This window comes from Triturus cristatus, chromosome 11, assembly GCF_964204655.1.
Source record: "Triturus cristatus chromosome 11, aTriCri1.1, whole genome shotgun sequence".
Lineage (NCBI taxonomy): Eukaryota > Metazoa > Chordata > Amphibia > Caudata > Salamandridae > Triturus > Triturus cristatus.
In genome coordinates this window covers 1,124,287,620-1,124,292,707 of record NC_140594.1, presented here as the reverse complement: position 1 = coordinate 1,124,292,707, position 5,088 = coordinate 1,124,287,620, and positions in this window count along the sequence as shown.

Below are 5,088 nucleotides of genomic sequence, written 5' to 3'. Positions count from 1 at the left end.
TACGAGGGAAATGTCCAGCTAACTATAACGCCCCTGAAACCTATGGTTTTTTCAGTGAATTTCAAAGGTTTTTTAAATGCCAAATCCTAACTATAACGTGCATGAAACCTATGGATTTTTCATTGAATTTCAAAGGTTTTTTAAATGCTAATTCCTATCTATAACTTATCTCTGAAGATATCATGAAAAGGATTCTTTTTTAAAAGTAGGGTGCACATTAGTTTTGTGGAAAAGAATCTTTGTGATTGGTTAAGAAAAAGCAGTTTCAACGTGGAGTACATATCATAGGATAAAATTTGCTCAGCTCAACCACACCTGCTACTTGCATTTGGAAGGCACTGTTCGAACTTAAAACAATCGTCAACTTTTAACCTGCACGTGTCGTTAAATGTTCAAGAAAATGTTATAAAAATATAGTAAAGTTTTAAAAAGTTTATTAACTTTTAACCTGCACGTATTGTAGAATGTTCTAGAAAGTGTGTTGATAGAATACGTTGCACTTCTGACTTCTATGTGTTATTGAATATTTAAAAAAACGGTTCATATGGAAAATTAAAAAGAAACCAATAGAGAAGTTTTGAAACCTAAAAGAATCAAGGAACTATTCTAATTTATTCTTTACATGTATTTATGTGTGCAGCAACAACATTATAGACACAACAGCACTAGGAAAAGGAAGAAACAGTGAGTGGGGGGAGGGCGGAGATGGGCAGAATGTCACACATGCACAATTAAGTACAACACACATATAGACTAACAATGGCCAAAATGTAACACACCAACAAGGAGCACAAGTCACACAACCTGCCAACATCACACCACTGAACGAGCATAGAAGTGAAAACCACGCTGCATTCATACAGGATGTGTACAAAGGGCAGTCGTTGGTGTTGTGGGATGTCTGCGACCGTGGTCATCATGGATGAGATGCCCAGCATGTGGCACATGGTCGAGTTCACTGTGTGTTATGTTGCCAAACGGCTGCTCCTCCCTCCCACAAGCCCCCACACTTTTGTACGGTGAGCTGTTGTATCTCGTGCACTCGTACGGCACGCCATTGTAATGCCTATTTGTGCATGTCCTGCTACATTCCAACTACAACATCACGGTGCCGTTTGGAGGTGGTGCATGCCACTTTACAACATCGACTGCTGCGGCTCTTGTAACAGGCCACACCAGAACATAGAGACACACTTACCGCACTTCCTGTACACTGACATGTCCGAGACACCCCGTTCCCCTTGCCGGATAGGCACACCCCTGCACTGACCTGTGAACGACAGACCAGCACACGCCAGTTGTGCATGCAGGAGGATGCGTACGTAGCTACACATCCAGGCTCACTGCCAACGCTGAGGTGACAGCTCACTGTGATGTTGCAGGGCTCGTGCCTATCATGCTAAGACAATGACCACAGGGACACACTTACTAAGATGTGGGTTTGGGGGGCATTGGCGGTCCTGGAGTTGTTGAGATGAGTCTTCTGGCCCTCATGGGTATCCCTGTATCATGCTCATTGACTCTATGGCACCTGTGGGTTTTCTGGTGTGGCTCTTGGCTGTGTTCCCTTTCATGGTGCAGGTAGTTGTCCTGCGTAACACCAGCAGAAAGCAGGTGTAAAATCCCTGGTGCTAACGTGTCTTATCGCCGGAATTTGTATAACATGCAATTGGTGTGAAAGCTGTGATGTGATTTTTTTCATGTGCACAACAATATATGAACTGAGCAGTGTATCTCGTCAAGATCCAGCACCTGACTCACTATTCCCAATCAATATAAATACAATGAGATTTCTTAATAGATTTTGTGTGTACACTGTAAGTGCAGCCAATACCTCAGTGCAATACAATACAGGATTTTAGTATTTAGAATAAATCGCAAAGGTGCACCTCGTGTCTTTTTGCACGGGAACGGCTACTCTCCATTTCATTATCAGCACTTTAACGGAAGTAAAGTTGAGATAAATCTAACACACTATTCAGAAGTTGGTGCAAACTGCAGATATCACCAGTATTCCAGCGATAAGTGCCCCAAAATTTAACACCATGGTGGACTCCATCAAATAACAGTAATAAGAACAAGAAAGAGTCACACAGCAGTTAAGAGAACAACCAAAAACATTATTATTATTTTTTCAAACTTTATTTTTTGTAATAATAAATATATAAACGATAAACTATTTTCAAACTTTATTTTTTTATTAACATAAATATAAACAATAAACAAAATGTAACAACAATAATACAAAACAACAAGGCGGAACACTCCTGTGGGAACCACGGATGTCGACGACGACAGGCCTGGAAAATCAGAAAGATTGTTAAAAAAAAACAACAACATGGTATTCTCAACAAAATACCACAAAAACCAAATCACAGATATATAAAATGTATACAGCTAACAAAATTTTATAACTTACAAAAACTGTAAATGTTGCCGCTTTAAAATATTTACCGAATCTGAGGAAAAGTTTTTGCAGAAGGCACCACGCCCACAACGTTTTTCTTCAGTGGTGAAGACATTTTTAACTTTTTCCAAGGGGCAAACAAAGACCAATGCCACCTTCTTCATTCACAAGATTTGCCAAAGAGTTCTGTTACGAGGGGATCCTAACAAAAAATACTCGTGCGGCACAGCATGTATGATGAAACACCTAAGGACCCTTCATCCAAACAATCTTGCACGAGAAGAGTGCAAACAGATGAGAAGCACTCCTGTTATGTATCTGTAAAAAAGAATCACAAATAAATGTATATTAATAACTTTCAAATGTATACTATTCCATTACTGTACAAACACATTTTATATAAAAACTGACTAAGAAACTATAGCCCTGAACCACAAGTGTGAAGATCGTTAAAACACTACATGCATAGTGCATACTACTTTGAAGCAGTTCATGCCCTAAAGCCTACCTCACTAAAAGACTACATGCTAACTGACTAAATGATTACAGTACTATAAAGAGACACACTGGGTGAGTGACAGGGTGTTTGCTAGAAGTGTATGAATACTAACTAGGGAATTGAAGGTGTGAAACACAACTGTGTAGGTGATTAGAGGACTGCATCCATACTGCATAGGCATTTAAAGCAGTCCATGTGCTAAGGCCTGGCTCACTGCATGACTACTTGGGTACTGACTGAATGATTAGAGTACAGCAAGGAGAGTGCCTGGGTGAATTTATAAGTGCTAGGCTTTTCGCACAGGGAATGGATTAGTACTTGGTACTGAATGGGTCACTAGAGGAGTGCAAAAGCAGTCACAAGTGCTGGACTGTATGGATACTGACTAGGAAATTGAAAGTGTGAAAGACAAGTGTCTAGGTGGTTAGAAGACTGCATGCATAGTGCATAGGGGTTTGAAGCAGTCCATGTGCTAAGGCCTGGCTCAGTGTATGAATACTTAGGCACTGACTGAATGATTAGAGTACTGCAAAGATAGTATCTTGGTGAATTTATAAGTGTTTGGGTTTTAGCACAGTGAATGGATTAGTACATGGTGCTGAATGGGTCACTAGAGGACTGCAAAGGGAGTGACAGGGTATTTCCTGGAAGTGTATGGATACTGACTAGGGAATTGAAGGTGAGAAAGACAATTGTGTAGGTGGTTAGAGGACTGCATGCATAGTGGACAAGGGTTTGAAGCAGTCCATATACTAAGGCCTGGGTCACTGGATGAGTACTTGGGTACTGACTGAATGATTAGAGTACTGCAAGGAGAGTGCCTGGGTGAATTTATTAGGGTTTGGCGCAGTGAATGGATTAGTACATGATGCTGAATGGGTCACTAGAGGAGTGCAAATGGAGTGACAGGATGTTTGCTGGAAGTGAACGGATACTGACCGGGGAATTGAAGGTGTGAAAGACAAGGGTGTAGGTGCTTAGAGGACTGCATGCATAGTGGATAGGGGTTTGAAGAAGTCCATGTGCTTAGACCTGGCTCAGTACATGAATACTTAGGCAGTGACTGAATCATTAGAGTACTGGAAAGAGAGTGTCTTGGTGAATTTATAAGTGTTTGGGTTTTGGCACAGTGAATGGATTAGTACATGCTGTTGAATGGGTCTCTAGAGGACTGCAAAGGAAGTGACAGGATGTTTCCTGGATGTGTATGGATACTGACTAGGGAATAGAAGGTGTAAAAGACAAGTCTATAGTATGTTAGAACACTACATGCATACTGCATAGACATTTGAAGCAGTCTATTTGGTACTTAGAAACTGACTAAATAATCAGACTATTTCTAGGACAGTGCTTAGGTAAAACTTTTAAATTTTCAGTTCTGCCACAGTGAACAGAATAGTACATGGTACTGCACCTTAGTGTCAAACCCGGACTCATTTTATCAATGCATAAGCAAAGCTTCTAATGCTACTAAACTTGACAACATGAGAAGTTTTAAATTAGTTATCTCTCAGCAAATGCACGATCTTACCAAATGCTTCTCACACAGTGGTTCTCAAATGCACACAGTGTAATTCTAGACAACAACCACTATACCTAGGTGTTTACCAAAACTCATTCACTACTGTGGAAGTGGTAAGCGAACTGCACACAATCTTCATATTTCAGGACTGCACTTTTATGTCAAAGCCTGACTCATATAATCAAAGCATAAGCAAAGACTGGCTTCTAATGCTACTAAAACTTCACAACATGACCGGTTTTAAAACGGGTATATGTCAGCAAATACACGATGTTACCAAATGCTTCTCTCACAATCCTTACCCAAATGCACACAGACTCACAGTGTGATTTTAGACAAGCAACACTATCCTAGGAGTTTACCAAAACTCATTCACTACTCTGGAAGAGTTAATGGTACTGCACACAATCTACATATTTAAGTACACCTCATCAGTGTCAAAGCATGACTCATTTAATCAACGCATAAGCAAAGACTGGATTCTAATCCTACTAAAACATCACAACATGACAGGTTTTAAAACAGTTATCTGTCAGCAAATACATGATGTTACCAAATGCTTCTCTCACAGTGATCCCAAATACACACTAACTCAGTGTGATTCTAGACAAGCACCACTATCCCTATGAGTTTACCAAAACTCATTCACTACAGTGCAAG